At 36.6% G+C, this 16800-nt stretch overlaps 1 long non-coding RNA gene across 1 annotated transcript in view; it reads left to right on the top strand.

Moving 5' to 3' along the window:
• The window catches only part of LOC143434591 (uncharacterized), a 421240-nt gene extending 405259 nt beyond the window's left edge, over window positions 1–15981 (top strand). The window contains exons 3-4 of the long non-coding RNA XR_013104201.1: window positions 7303–7344; window positions 15758–15981. This is a non-coding gene — a long non-coding RNA (uncharacterized LOC143434591). The remainder of the gene's footprint in view (window positions 1–7302; window positions 7345–15757) is intronic.
• Window positions 15982–16800: the final 819 nt, after the last annotated feature.

Here is a 16800-nt window from a genome sequence, read left to right as displayed (position 1 = left end):
TCCTATTCAAACTTCCAATAAACCTTCTTCTAAAATATTCCCCATTTTAGTTATTATTGCAATGAGAGAAAGAACTTGTATAGCTATAGCATCCTCTAGTGCCTTGAGCTGATACAAAGACCATCTTTGGATGGTGCCAATTTGGCATCCCATCTAAGCAATTTATGAGTGGATTCATATAAACCCTGTTTTGTGTTGTCACAGGGACTTATCCAAACCTTTTTAGTCCAAGTGGGATGGGGGAGGGGTGGGGTGGTTGACCAGATTTCTTGTCATTTCACTGTTAATTTCCAAAGATGTTAGATATTATTAGTGATATTTATACTCATAATAAATTTATACTCATGTATTGTAATATATATCACAAAATATGAAGAAGAACATTTGGTTACAACAGTCAGTCTTAATGCCTGTTGTCAGATGGATGACTTAAACATTAAAAAGCTGCTTACAATCACCTGTCATAGCTCAGTTACTTTGATTGTGTAGCTGAACCAGGAATATGTACCACTCAGAACTAATCATTCCAAAGCCTAATATGAAGATGATTTAATAGTATCCAAAATTTCATCAAAGATATCCTTTTAAAATTCAGAAGCAGTTAAATCTCATTTTTATTTATATTTTCATTTAATAGCTTCAGTGAGTCACTTAGATTTTAGAATGTGTTTCAATCAAGGGAAAGTAACATTAGAATTTAATGACATATGTTTGGATAATTGGTATTTTTAAAATAATTTAAAGTGAAAATTTTCAAGGGAAATTATGGATGATTGTAAACATTTTAAAATTCAGGTGCAGTGTGATAGGTATATTGTATAAAATATTCAGTCTAATGTGTTCATTAGTATTTAATAAAAGTTAGATGAAGATACCAAATCACACAAGAAAATCTAAATTTCAAAATATTCCTGCAGCATCTGAATCTATTTTTTTTTGGTCAAATACTTTTCAAAATAAATTTAGCATTATGGAAATATATCCTTTCTCACTTGGTTTAAAATTTTTCACTTTTGAAGCCTGCTACCAATGCTTTAAAGGGGAAGAAACACCATAGTTAGCCAACTCCATGAATTTAAATTATTTGTTCTAGTTGCAGTTTATAGAAACCAGTGCAGTCTTTATATCACACTGATGTTATCTTCATATCAGACACCAAAGAATGTTTTTCTTTCCATAATAAAGACATACTTAAAAACAAGATAGTTTTTGTTTATTTAATTTTATTCTTCTTTGAAAAAGTGTTTTATTATATAGCTAAAACTGGCCAGCGACTTCTTCTATAACCTACACTGGCCTCCAACTCATAATTCTTTTTTCACTGGGATCACAAATCAGGGCCACCATGAGTGGAAATATTACTGATTTGACCCAAGAAAGGAGGAACTACTGTTTGATGAGACCCTTTCTGTTAGTGCACAGTCACCTGATCACTAAGTTAAGCCCACCTGAGCACTAAGTTAAGCCCACCTGTGTATTCAAAGATGTATGTGCCTATGTGTGTTGTGCATGTGTGTGCTTTACATGTGTGCATAGGTGTGTATTTTGTACAAAAACTGGTGTGAGCTCAAATACAAAAATAAAACAGTTTATTTTATTTCTTATCATTTAAAGAGACTGAGGGTCAACCAACAAAATAAAGCCGATGAAGGAACTTGCTACCATGTGAGAGAACTGAGTCCTATATCTGGAACCCACATGACAGAGGGACAGAGGAGAGAACCAACTTCTGAAATTTGTACTCTGGCTTCCACATTGTGATGTAACACATTTCCACAACAGCAACAACAACAACACAGACACACACAGAGACACAAATACACACACACACACACACACACACACACACACACACACGAATCTGAATTGATGAGAAACAAAAGTTCCACAAAGAGATTGATCCATGGCTTACTTCTTTTCTCATCAACAAAGCCAGGAATTACTTTGAACTTTTTTATTTACCAATACTAGATTTGTGGTTTTCAGCCTTTCTAATGCTGGGACCCTTTAATAGAGTTCCTTTGGTTGAAATGACCTTCAGCCATAAAATTACTTTTGTTAGTCATTCATAACTATAATTTTGCTACTGTTATTAATCATAATGTAAATATCTGTGTTTTCTGATGATCATAGGCAATACCTGTAAAGGGGTCATTTGTTTCCCCAAAGAGGTTAATGATTGATATGTTTGAGAACCACTGTATTAGGTTAAAGAAATATAAAATAATTATGAAATTATAATATATACCCGAAGTTCATTTTAGGAGATCCTAGAATAGAGGCCCTAAAGTGTGCCACAGTGGACAGAGATAAAAGGGAGATATCGATTGGCCAAGGGAAAAGCCAGAAAGATCTTTGAATGAGGTCATGATATTTGAACCCAGTCCTCTTAAAACAGTGTTTTCCAGGAAAACAAAGTACACATATATATGTATGTGCCAGGGTGTATAAGAGTGTGTGTGTATGTGTGTGTATATGTGTGTATGTGTGTGTGTGTGTGTGTGTGTGTGAAAGAGAGAGAGAGAGAGAGAGAGAGAGAGAGAGAGAGAGAGAGAGAGAGAGAGTGTTTGTAGTTGGTCCAATACTGTCCAGAACAGAGGCGGTGTACAAGGACAATAGGTTCACAACTTACCCAACAGTAGCGTAAATGTGTATATCAAATAATAAAAGCATTGCTTAAGATCACTTAAGAGTTAAATTTTCTGACATGTCAGGGTTGGGAGAATCAACTGGTTACTCATATTGGTTTAGAACTGTGATTTATGTATCATGGTTCCTTGGAGTTTCTCATGAGCACAGCATGAAGAGGGATCATGCTTCAACATATTGTTTTTTTTTTTTTTTTTTAAATTCCAGGTAGCTGGTGTTGTGAAATCTTATACACCATTTGGCCTCATTATGAATAGACTAGTTGAATGTTTTATTACAGCATTGCCTCTAGTATTCTTACAAGTTATCTTGTAACCTATTGTAAAGGTATGTGTATGCTAATCCATATGACTATGTGTTTTTTGGGAGAATACAGGCAGATAGATTCTGGTGAAGCCACCATTTGCCAATTGAAAGAATGATCTGTTTTATACCCTTGTTAATGATCAATGTTCACATGTTCATGTGTACTGATTTGTATGAAATATGTAGATGTGTTTATAGGCAGCAGAACCAGTCTTTAGTTGAAGAACTCAGGTCTATTTTAACTTCTTTCCATCCAGTTGGTCCACATCCTGCCTCAGCACCTCTGTCTCCCTTTGTAGTGAATGAATAGGTTGGTCTGTGAAACCCTGAAGGAAGTTTGACCACTGAAGATGTTGACACCTGAGAGAACTTTTCAAAATGCATTTAGTCTTGAAAAAAAATTTGACAAAATGCTAATTAGATTGACAAGTTTTTCTTGTTTAAAATAAACTTTTGAATGCATTGCAGAAACTACTTTATCTTTTGTAGTTTTTAAATACTGCATTAGAGAAAATAAATACATTCTGTGTTAGAGGTTTGCTTAATTAAACAAGGCTTCATTAAAATCTGAAGTCTGAGAACTGAACATTACTTACTAGAAAAACTGAATTTAATCAGAGAGTGCCTATACAACTCACCATTCAGTGAATTTATGTTTACAGTCCTCAAAAGTTTCTGCTTATCGTCTCTCTTTATTAACACACAATGGATTTCTTAATTATTTCTGACTACTTTTGGTTTGAAGTTGGATTTATCAGATACCATGACACTCCTATTTGTCTTCATGTCCATTTGACTAGAGCCCCTCATGCTTTTAGTCTGTATATCTTTGTTCTCCTGAGTTTCTTGCAGACAACAGCCAGCTGGATCTTATGTCTTAATCTATTCAGTCAGTCTTCATCTTTGATTGGAAGATTGGGATTAATCACAATTATATTTAAGTGATTGTTTAGTCTCACAGTTTAATTTTTCTCTTCTTTAGCTTGGTGATTTGCTGTTTATTGAGTTAGTAATTTTAACTCTCCACCCCAAATTCTCACTTGTACATTAATCATTCTAGTGAGATTTATGGTTTCTCAAGCTGTCATGATTACATCTACCTTGCATCCTTATTTTTGGGTAAAAGTATCTTCTGCAGTGCTGGCTTAGTGAACTAATTTAGTGACTGTCATGGAAGTTCTTTGTTATTACTGTGACTTTAGAGAACTTCTTATGAATACAATAATCTCAATTGGAGCAGTATTCTTTCCGGACTTCAAACAGGTAATTCAAGTGCTCTTCTGGCAGCACTGGGGTTCCTGCTGAGAATTCTGATATCATTGAAATAGTGGTGCCTTTGTGAGTGAGTTTTAGTTTCTGCCCTCCAGCTGTAGGGTTTCTTTGTTCATCTTAATTAAGATAGATGCAGAAATACCCTTCCTGGGCACATCTGTGTGCTGAATACCTTCTGTACTTGCACACATCTTTCTGTTATGAATTTGGGAGCTTTTTGCTGTCCTTTTGTTGAATAGTTTTTCTGTATGTATAGGTTATATTGTCTTTTCTCTTCAGAACTATAATTCATGTCCTCCAGGAATTTATGTTGTGGGCAAGATTGTCTCTCTTCTTTAATTTCTTCTGAATAGAATAATCTCCCAACCTAGTCTTTAGTCCCTAACATTCTTTCTTATTTCTGCTTTGCTCATTGTTTAGATTTTCAATTATACATTTTATCTTATTATATTTTTCATTTTTTATAATTTATTTTTCCCTTTGCTCCATTGCTCATCCAAATCTAGAATTCACTGCTCTGAAGTCACCAATTTCCAGAAACAGACATTTGAATTCTTCATTTCTCATTGTCTCTAGGTCAGTTTCTTTGTGTTCAGCTTTTGACATATTATGAACTTTTGGAGGTGTCATAGTGGCTTTCTTTTTCATACTTTTTTTTTTGTGTTTCTATGTTACAATATATGTTGCTTTTTGGTAATTTCTCTTCCATATTTGGGTGGAATCTTTTTAGTGAGAAGCCTTGTCTTGATGTGTAAATCCTCAGGACCACTCATAAAAGAGAAAATAAACTCACATCAGAGTAACAAAATTAAAATTAACCTAGTATAAATATGCAGTAAAAACAAAATAAAGTTGATTATTATGCCACAAAAAATAATCATATAAAAAAAAGCAGTTAACAATGTACATCTTTCTGTGAAGTCAAAAATTATTAATGTAAAAAAGAAAATAATGAAACCAATTATAAAAGCATGAAATAAAGGAGGAATGAGAAATAGGAAAAGAATGACACCATGTTAAAAGCAAAAAGGGGAAGTTATGAGAACAAGTAATATTAAACTATCCAGTTATAAATGAGAAGAAATATGAATGAAGCTAGGAAAAGAGAAAAATAACATTAAAAGAAAAAATAAAGGATATAGACTAGATAAGATTTTTAAATGTATAGAAATGGAGAAAATTGTCTCTGGGTCATGTAATACTGGAATCTGATAAGTCCTGGGGAACAGTGTGGCTGGTATTATCTGGATTCCATTATATTTCTGCTCCTACCTTACAAGTTGGTAATGTACATAGGCTGAGAGCCAAGAATACTATGGTTATTTCATCATTATTAGAACTCAATTCCTTTAGCTCTCCTTTGTACATTGACGATTTCTATGCTTATATTACCATTCGTTCATATGTATTGTCTCCTATACCATAGAGCCTATGAAATATTAATCATTACTTTAAATTTTTTGTCTGACAATATAAAAATTCATGTCATTCATATATATTTTTAAATATATTATATCTTTTTATAAAATAAATGAAAATATTTTTCTAAATCATATGTGTATATAGCTTTCATATGGTTTTTATAATCACACCTAGCCTTTGTTTCAGACTGTAAGTGAGATGTGAGAGAGCAGAGACTGAGATGATGATTCTGATAGGGTGAGATTTTTCATATATTTGAGGAGGGTGTAGCTGATGAATGCTTACTTGTTAGTAGTTGCTTCAGACATCAGACTTATATTTTGTTTTCTGTTCTCCTGTGGTCTTGAGCTTTGTGGTGAGTCTTGCTAGGGTAGAGTATTCATCTTGTCACTTTCTTTCTCCCATATAAACCAGAGATGGAAGAGAAGAGCTGCAGTATGGTGTAAGGTTTGGAATAAAGATGACTCTATGCTATTGTTTAGTCTGATTTGTGGGGACATCTATAAGTACTATCTAATTTCTTTCTCTTTGTATGTGAAGATGGAGAGGAAGAAAAACACTCTCTCCAGTTTGGAGGAATGTCTGACATTTTTTCCCCAGGAGAAGGATTTTTACAAAGAGGTCAATTTCCCCACTTCAGATATAGAGAACTAGACTCTGTTCTAATGAGAATGTAACTCATTGGTTGCCAGATTCAATGCCAAAAGTCCCTTTCTTTTAGCTCAGTTTCCTTCTTCATGGAGATCCTAGTGGCATGAGGTCGTTTGCTGCATACTGTCGTGGGAAGTGAGTGCGTTTGAAAAGAAGCCATGATCCTGGACACTATCCATTTCTTCAAGTATCTAATTATACAATCATAGGGTTGCTCTAATGTCATATTTTATCAAAACAATTTACAAATTAAATATAGCTTGTGGTATTGAAAGGTGTTACAATGTAATAGTACAAAAGTGTTAAGGTATTTATTACTTAAATACCATTTTCTTTAATAAAGACACTTACATTTTTCTTTACTTTTTCTTTTTAGAAAATTATACAAATGAATGTGTGGCCAAAGCCACTGTGGGAGTTTAAATCTCAAAGCATTTAGAAATATAATCTCATGTTCCATTGGGCTGTCCTTTCATTAATTACCTTAGCTATTTCACCTCAGTGTTTCCACAGTAAACATTTTGCTATAAATTAGACAGACTCTACTTTTGTGGAGAAATGTATAAAAATAGACCCAGAGTTTAAAAAATGAATTTACACACACACACACACACACACACACACAAATGTACATATATATATATATATATATGTGTGTGTGTGTGTGTGTATATACATACACATAGACATACACATACATATACATCTGCTGAGTCCTTTTGGGGGTATTGCTTTGTGTACAACTTCAGATCTGACCATTCTGTATTGGTAACCAATTAGGGGCTCATCTCTGGGAGAAGCTAAATCTCCCTTTCTCACTCATTAGTTGACTGTATGTTTCACTTTCTGTCATTGTTGGGTTTTTTGTTTGTTTTGTTTTTGTTTTTTTGTTTTTTGCCTGGAATGAGGCCTTGTGAGATTTTTCTCTTCTACATTAGCATAGTTATTGCTATTGTTTAGGACTTTTTTATCCACTCCTCCTCTGCTTCTCTTTGGAAACAGGATTCCCATGGACATCAACCAGCCCTGGCATACCACATTTTGGTAAGTCTAGAAGCACCTTCTCCTATTCAGGCTAGAAGAGGCAGCCCAATAAGAGGAAGGGGTCTCAAAGCAGGCAACAGTGTTAGACACAGCCCTTGCTCCTAATATTTGGAGTCCCACATGAAAACCAAACTACACAACTGTAATACATGTGCAGACCACCTAGGTCAGTCCTGTGCATGCTCCCTGGTTGGTGATTCAGTCTCTCTGAGCCCCAATAGTTGATTCTGTAGGTTTTCTTGTAGTATCCTTGGCCTATCTGGTTCCTTCAATCCTTCCTCCTTGTCTAGCAACAGGATTCTCCAAGTTCTGCCTAGTGTTTGCCTATGGGTTTCTGCATCTATTTTCATCAATTGATAGGTGAGGACTCTCTAATGACAGTTATGCTAGGCTCCTGTCAGCAAGTATAGGAGACTATCATTAATAGTGTCAGAAGTGGGCTCCCTCTCATGGCATGGGTTTTAAGATGGACGAGTCAATGGTTGGCTGCTCCATCTTTACCTCTGCACATCTTATAAGTAGGGCAAATTGTAAGTAGAAGGTTTTGTGGCTGGGTTGCTATCTCAAACCCTCTATTGTAAAGTTTACTTGGTTCCAGGAGATGACTAGTTTAGCCTCCATATTTCCCACTGCTAGGAATCTCAGCTTGGATTACCCTCAGAGATTACTGGGAGTTTCCATTGCCTTAGGTTTCTAGATCATCCCAGAGATGCCCCCCTCCCCATTACAGTTTTCTTTTCCAGTATTCTCTCCTTCCATCCTGATACTTCGTCTTTCCATTTCCATTCTCACCTCTGTCCAGTCCCCTAACCCCATCCGTCCACCACGATCTCTATTCTATTCTAATTCAGCGTCTCAGTGATATTCAAGCATCCTTACCCCACCCCACCCCACCCTCGAGCCCTCCTTATCACTAAGTTCCTTTGGGTCTGTGGACTGTAGCATGGATATCCATTACTTTACAGCTATTATCTTTTCAGGGATCATTTCTATAGTTTATTCAGGACTTTTTTTAGGCAAGCACATTGTTGAACTGTCATCAGCATAGCTTCCCTATCATTTCTACAAAATACATTCTCACAGTAGACTTCACAGAAGACATTCTCACAGAAGACCTCTGGCTCTTACAGTCTTTTCATCCCCCCTTTTTTGATGTTTCCCAAGCTTTACATTTCAGGAGTTGTGTTATAGATCTATCTGTTGGGGCTGGAATTCCCACAATCAGTTGATCATTTCATTATGACCAGTTGTGGTTTTCTGTTTGATAGATGAAGAAAGATATGCTTATCTATGGTTCTAAGGATAAGTTTTAGAATTTGATTAGGAATTATGTTGATCTAGTAAAGTAGCATTTTGTAGAGAGAATATATTGTGTATTCTATGGATGTATCACCTGTCAATCAAAGCCTGTAGCCGTGGCTAAGGCAGAAAATAGAAGGTAGGACATCCAGGAGGATAAAAAATTCTAGGATAAAGTCAGGTGCAGGAGAACCACCCAGGAAGATGTGAGGAAACAGACACATGGTACCTGAACACAGGTAACCACCTATGTGGCAGAATGTAAGTTAAAATAATTGGTTTATCTAAGTTATGATCTAGTCAGAATAGAGCCTAGCTATATAGCCAAGGTATTTGTAAATATATTTTGTGTCTGAGTCTTATTTCTGGAAGCATGTTTCTGGGAGGAAGAACCAGCCATAACTTCAGTTTTCTAAGATCTATGTCTTCACTAGCCTTGGGTAGTTGACTCTTTCTAGCACCAGCCATGATTTCTTTCCTCTTGAGTAGTCCTTAAGTCAATTAACCAGTTGTTGACTTAATGCCCAGATATCCATTTTATTTCACACTTAGTGATATTCTGCCTTGCTGGTAATTGTTGTTGTTCATATATATCATGGGTAGGCTACTGAATGCTTATCTCTCTTGGCCTCTTGCACAAAATCTACTGGTACTATGAAAACAAAAGTGCAATGATGAGACTTTCAGGTCAGAGGCAGTAAGCCTGATCAGTAGAATCCTGATCCAAAAGTTATGGTATCTTCATCAATTAGGACTTAACTTCAAAATTCTGAGGGATGACCAATAGCAACAACAATAGCCTATATTGGCTTGATCATCACTAGGACTACCAAAACCAACAACTCAAATGGAGGTGTCTCCTGCCAGGTACTGGGGCTTTTAGATATTCCATAGCTTTTGAGAGAAGCACTAACAGTCCAGATGACATAGTTCCCTTTATTATTTATCTATAAACTATTGGACTAACAGACAGAGAGACTTACATGTCTTACATGTAATCTTAGGTAGTAAATATAAATTAATATAGGGATGGGAGACAGATGTCAATACAGAAGTGGAGGGCTGGCAAAGAACCATTGGGATATTTGATTAAGCCTCAAATTATTGTATTTTTTTAATGTGCCCAGGGAGTGATGTCAGCAACATGACAGAGCTCATAGCACCTTACTTTTTTCTTGCTAGAAAAAAATATAGATGATACTGTAACTTCAGGTGGAAGGTTGAGAAAAAAAAAACCCACAGAAACTGTGGTCATCAAGTCCATTAGAACACTTGAAAATTAACAAAAGCATAGAGTTGCCAGATAAATGGAATCAAGAAAAAAGAACTGTAAAATGGGGAGGGGGGTGATGAAAATGTTGAAGTTTGTTCTGTCTAACCTCTACCAGTATGGCAGCAGGGTGGAAGGGAAACAGCTATGTATATGGACTCTTTTTCTAAGAGAGACAGCACGAACTGATCCTGTGTCTATCCACATTGGCATGATTATTAACTGCTAACTTTACTAATTCAGAACTGGGCTTAGAGGGAGGCACAGTGCCAATGCAGATATCTCATATCTCGCGCAAATGTGCACAGGTAGTCCAAAGTCTCATAAGTGTGAGGTCTCAGAAGTCCTTGGCAATGTTTTCAGAAGAAAACTGAAAGTCCTTACTATCTCACTGTTAATTATTCTTAGGCTCAGCAGAATCGTGGCTAAGTGCTGGAGACAGGAATAGATTCTATCGGAGGTTATTAATCTTGGTTCTGCTGGGTATGGGGACTCTGGAGGAATTCTTAATGGGTACAAATCCAGCTCAGAAAAACTAAGACAATTTTGACAGATGTAGATGGTGTGAGAATTTGAAGCTCTGTAAATGTGATTAACAGCACAAAAACTGGACTTTAAAAAGTCAAATTAGAAAAAACCATGTTGCACAATATTTGAGACAATATAATGTAATCGCATCATGAATATTGTTATATTCTTGCCATTTTAGCCTTATGTAAATAGTACTCCTACTCCTTGGTGATGAAAGCACAAGATGATGTTAATCACATCCTTAGTATGGTGTGCTTGTAAAACGTAGATTCATTTTACCTCTGGTATTTTTTCCATCTAACAAAGGCTCTGTCTTACCATTTTTGTTTCCACATTTCACAATAAATAATATAGTTGTGCTGGTTTTTAGGTATAAAAATTATTCCTCCCCATAAAGAAGCCAAACAATAGCAAATAAAGCATTTTATTATATGCTTTTAAGCAGAGAATAATGTTTCTAAATTTGCTTAGAATTATGGAGCATTTAAATTGTCATGATTTTTGTTTATGGAAATCAGTAAATTTGTGGTTTACAGCAACACAGAATTTCCCTTTGTGTTCCAATAAAGCAACCAATAAATCAGTATGTCTTTGGCAGACCGTATGCAGGAGACTCTGAGTGAGGCCCTATTGGGGATTAATGTTGGGTTAGAATTTATACCTTGTAAAAGCAGTTGAATAATTCCATCTGTGAATGATATTGATGACTATGATATAGTTTACAATTGACTTGTTCACACTTTTAGTAGTAGGTGTGGATTTTCCTATCTTCAGAAAACAGTGTTAAGATACCTGAGGAGTCTTACATTCATTCCTTTCTCAGAATAGATCTACTTACCTAGGTTTACTTGATGAAGCAACCACAGGGAGCCAAACATTTCATAAGTATTGATAATAGCAACCATCAAAATGATTAGAGCAGGAAACACAGTCACAGTAGCAGTAGCTTTGGAGGTAGTGTTGTGTTAGGTCCTACATGACAAAGAGTCTCAATGAAAATGACACAAGAATAAAAACTTAAGCAAGAGTCCTGGTGCTTCCATGCTTAGTTTCTAACTGGCAGATTCAGCTGAATAAAGTCTAATTAAATCCCAGTGGGCAGCCATGGGCTGTCCGATGCAAGCACCACAGGATGAGTACCACCATCTGGAAAGCTTCATGCTGCAGACATTATACCCATGCTGACAAATAAAATAAATGAAGCTTTAGTTATCTAGCAAAGTGTATACGAGTAGAGTAAGAGATTAAAGATGATTTATTAAAGGTGTAGGGGGTAGGCATGTGACTTGAACACAAGATTAGGGCATTGTACCAGTATCCCTCTGATTTGATATCTTTCAGCTGTAGCTACAGTGGTAAGTAGAGAGCCTGCCTGACTTAACGACACTAGTGGGAAAGTCTGCTAACAATGTAGCCTCATGGAAGTGGATGATAAAGAAAATCCCTTTGTTCTGCCAATTGCAGCTAACAAAGTGCTGTAAGCCAGTAAGCCTTGTTACTTCTTCTGTTGTGACAAAAGCAATTTCAAAGGAGAAAGATGTAATTGGCTTACCATTTGAGGGAGGAAAGGCACACAGCACTGTGAGGTAGCTGGTCACATTGCATCTACTCTCAGGAAGCCACAGGCAGTGAATGTTGGTCCTCTGCTCACTTTCTCCTTATACAGTCCTGGACCTCAGCCCACAGGATGGTGGCTCCCACATTCAAGATGTGTCTTCCTCTTCCTTAGACCTGTCTGGAGATATTCTCCTGGAGATACTGATTAGTATGTTTCCAGGATGACTCTAACTTTAGACAAGTTGAAGATAAACACATTAGAATATTAGGATTCCCCCCTCTCTCTTTTAGAGAATCACACAATGTTTTTTATAAGGGTACCTGTGTTCTTGCCACTATGTCACAGTCACTTGATTTAAGGAATGACATAAGGCATAAACTTTATTTCACACTTAGTCCACAGATCAATGTGTCAGTTGAAAATGTTCAATATCACATACCTCCTTTTAGGAGTTCCTGACGAAGAGCTGACCACAGGCTTGTTCATGAGTAATACTGATTATCAACATTGACCAGATCTAGACTCATATGGGAACTAATTCTCTTGGGTAGACCTATGAAGAATTCTGCAGATTAGGTTAGTGTTTGGGCATGTTTAGAAGGATTATTTGGTCAGGTTAATTGAGGTGGGAATATCCACCCTAAAGTAGTTGGAACCATTCTCTTGGAGCCTAGAGTGATAAAAAAGAGGAAACATTTATCTCTCCTTGACTGAGGACTCAATAGGATCAAGTGCTGTAAAATATTGTCACCTTGACACTCCCACTAAAATGGAGTGGACTTTAGTCTGAATAAAGCTTTAATCTTTAAAGGTATTTTGTTAGGGTATTTAAAAAAAATGTTCGTTTATTTACTCAATTTACAACTCAATATCAGCTCCTCCTTTCTTCCCAGTATTCCCTCACACAAGCTTCCTCTCATTCCACCTGCCCCTTTTGTTTGAAAAGGCGAAGTCTCACTTTTGGTTGGGGTTGTCACCACCAACCCCTCCCATCAAGTCACTACAGGAATAGGTACGCTCTCTCCCACTGGGGCCAGACAAGGTGGTCCATTTAGGGGTGCAAAACCCACAGGCAGGCATGGAACAGGCTCAGGGAAAGACCCTACTCCAGTTGTTTGGGGATGAACATGAAGATAAAGCTGCTTATCTGCTACATATGTACAGGGGTCCGAGGTCTAGCCAATGTTCATTCTCTGGAAGCCTCCAAGAATCCAGGTTAGTTGACTCTGTTTGTCTTCCTCTAGAGTCCCTGTCTCTGGGGATTCTTTCTCCCAGCTCTCCCATAAGACTCCCCAAGCTCCATCTAACGTTTGGACATGAGTCTCTGCATCTCTTTCCATTGGTTTCTGGATGGAGCCTCTCAGAGGACAGTTATGCTAGATTCCTGTCTGCAAGCAGAATGGAGTGTGAAAAGTGTCAGGAATCGGTTCTTGCCTGTGGGATGGGTCATAATTTGAAGCAGTCAGAGCAGTCACTCGTTGGCCATTTCCTTTGGTCTCCGCTCTACCTTTGTCTATTCACACCTTATAGGCAGGACACATTTTGGGTTGAAGCCTTTATGAGTGGGTTGCTGTCCTTATCCCTCTACTGGGAGTCCTATCTGGCTACTGGAAGTGGTCACTTCAGGATCTGTATCCCCCACTGCTAGGAGTCTCAGATAGAGTCACCCCCATAGACCCTCTGGGGCATCCTGCCAACCCAGGTCTCTGGCATGTTCTAGAGATTGCCCACCACCACCAATCTTTCTTCTCTCTCCCCTACTTTTCCTACATATGCTCTCTTGTCTCCTTCCTATCCTACTTCCTTCCCTATCCCTGCTTTCACCCAGTTCCCTCCTTCCATCATTAGGATGAAACAATGGCCTGTCTGTTTCTATACCAGTACCATGCAGTTTTTATTACTATTGCTCTGTAGTACAGCTTGAAATCAGGGATAGCAATATCTCCAGAAGTTTTTATTTTTGTTCAGCATCATTTTAGGTATCTTGATTTTTCTTGTTTTTCCATAAGAAGTTGAGAATTATTCTTTCAAGATCTGTAAAGAACTGTGTTGGAATATTGATGGAGATTGCATTGTATCTCCAGATTGCTTTTAGTAAGATGGTCATTTTCACTATGCTAATTCAACCAATCCATAAGCATGGGAGATCTTTTCATCTTCTGGTGTCTCCCTCAATTTCTTTCTCCAAAGATTTAAAGTTCTTGTACTACAGTATTTCACTTGTTTGGTTAGAGTTACATCAAGGCATTTTATATGATTTGTGGCAATTGTGAAGGGTACTGTCTCCCTCACTTCTTTCTCAGCCCATTTATCCCTTGTGTAGAGTAGGGCTACTGTTTTCTTTGAGTTAATTTTGTATTCACCCACTTTGCTGAAGGTGTTTATCAACTGTGGTAGTTCTCTGATAGACTTTTTTTTGGATCCCTTGAGTATACTATTTTATCATCTGTGAATAGTGACACTTCGACTTCTTTCTTTCTAATTCATATCGCCTTAATCTCCATTATTTGTCTTATTGCTCTAGCTAGAACTTCAAGTATCATATTGAAGAGATAGGGGGAGAGTGGACAACCTTATCTTTTTCCTGATTTTAGTGGAAATGTTTTAATTTTCTCACCATTTAATTTGATGTTGGCCATTTGCTTGCTATATATTGCCTTTATTATATTAAGGTAGGCACCTTGTATCCCTGTTTTCTCCAAGACTTTTAACATGAAAGGGTGTTGGATTTCTTTTGGGCATCTAGTGTGATGAACATGTGTTTTCTTTCTTTCTTTCTTTCTTTCTTTCTTTCTTTCTTTTTCTCTCAGTTTTTTTTTTTTTTTTTACATGGTGGATTTTCTTATTGTACCACCCCTGTATCCCAGGGACAAAGCCTACTTGATCATGATAGATAATGTCTTTGATGTGTTCTTGAATTTGGTTTATCAGTATTTTATTGAGTATTTTTAAATCAATGTTCATAAGGGAAATTGGTCTGAAATTCTCTTTGTTGAGTTTTTGTGTGGTTTAGGTATCAGGGTGACTGTGGCTTCTTAGAATTAGTTTGACATTGTTTTTTCTGTTTCTATTTTATAGAATATTTTGAGGAGAATTGGCATTAGCTCTTCTTTGAAGGTCTGGTAGAATTCTGCAATAAAACCATTTGGCCCTGGGCTGTTTTTTTAATTGAGAGGTTTTTAATGACTAATTTTATTCCTTTAGGGGTTGTGGAACTGTTCAGATAGTTTATATGACCTTGATTTACCTTTGGTAATTAGTATCTGTCTAGAAAGTCACCCATTTCATTTAGATTTTCCAATTTTGTGGAGTATAGGCTTTAACATAAGACCTAAGGATTCTCTGAATGTTTTCAGTGTCCATTGTCATGTCTCCCTTTTCATTTCTGATTTTGTTAATTTGGGTGCTGTCTCTCTGTCTTTTAGGTAGTTTAGCTAAGGGTTTGTCTATCTTGTTGATTTTCTCAAAGAACAAGTTCTTGGTGTCATTGATTCTTTGTATTGTTCTCTTTATTTCCAGTTGATTGATTTCAGCCCTGATTTTGATTATTTCCTGTGATCTACTCCTCCTGGGTGTGTCGTCATCTTCTCCCTCTCCCTCTCCCTCTCCCTCTCTTTCTCCTCCTCTTCCTCATCCTCCTCCTCCTTTTCCTCCTCCTCCCCCTCTTCCTCCTCCTTTTCTTCCTCCTCCTCCTCTTCCTCATCCTTCTCCTCCTCTTCCTCCTCCTCCTCCACTCACTACTCCTCTTTTTTCAGCAGAGTAGTGGAGAAGAGCTTGAGAAACTGCTGGATTCTGATTTCAACAGAGATGTGTAAGGGCATCACAGAATGCCCATAATTCACAGACTGAGAATATTCATGAAAATGCTGAAAAGTAACTGAAGTGCCAGAATATATACGAACTTCAATATGTAGATAATACTCATATGCATCCATTCAAATGTGTAGCTACTTGAAAAAATAAACATATGAAAGACTGTGTGTAAGTGTGGATGATTTTCCTATCAAATTTGTCTCCCAGTTTTTATGTTATTAAATATTTTAGAAGTATGATTCCTGTTCCATTCCATTTAATTAGATAGTTATACATTTTATACTTATTTGATCATTAGTGATTAAATCACTTCTCCATTTTCTCTACTGAGAACAGCACAGATAGCATCCTTATCTGTGTCTTTCTGTTCATGTCAAAATTATAATCTTTATCAAATTACACTTTGAAGTATTTATTCTGTATTTATGCTTAGGAAAGGGTCACCTGCTTCAAGAAATACCATTTTAACATTTTTAAAGATACGTAATATTTGACTGGCATAGAATCTATTGTAAATATAGTATGCTGTTAAACTGTGCATGTTTTAAGATTGTAATTTATAATAATCAATGGATTATTGTAATCCATAATTACATTGATGTTAATATATGTAAAGTGGTCTGTAAGCTTCTTATAAATCTGAATATCCATCTGGCAAAGTTGTTTACTTAAGAATAGTGAAGTTATATATGGCTAAAAAGAGTTAATGGTTGCATTATTCACAATAGCACTAAGCTGGAAACCCAAAAGACCATTCTGGAATCAAATAAAGAACCATGATCAATTCTTCTTGTGCATTGTTACACTGCAAAGGGACCACTACTGGTAGAACATTATGGGTGATTCTCAGAGAAAAGCAGGTAACCAGGACAGGATAAACACAAAACTGTGTTCTTTTTCTTTAATAGACTAAGAGGTCAATCTAAGCCATAGTGAGAGACATAGAAAATGATTGAACTGAGAAGCTTACTGGATGTCAATCACT

The sequence above is a fragment of the Arvicanthis niloticus genome, chromosome 16, assembly GCF_011762505.2.
Source record: "Arvicanthis niloticus isolate mArvNil1 chromosome 16, mArvNil1.pat.X, whole genome shotgun sequence".
In the NCBI taxonomy this organism is placed as follows: domain Eukaryota; kingdom Metazoa; phylum Chordata; class Mammalia; order Rodentia; family Muridae; genus Arvicanthis; species Arvicanthis niloticus.
Note: the sequence above shows the minus strand (reverse complement) of the source record. Positions and strands in the feature narration are given on the sequence as shown.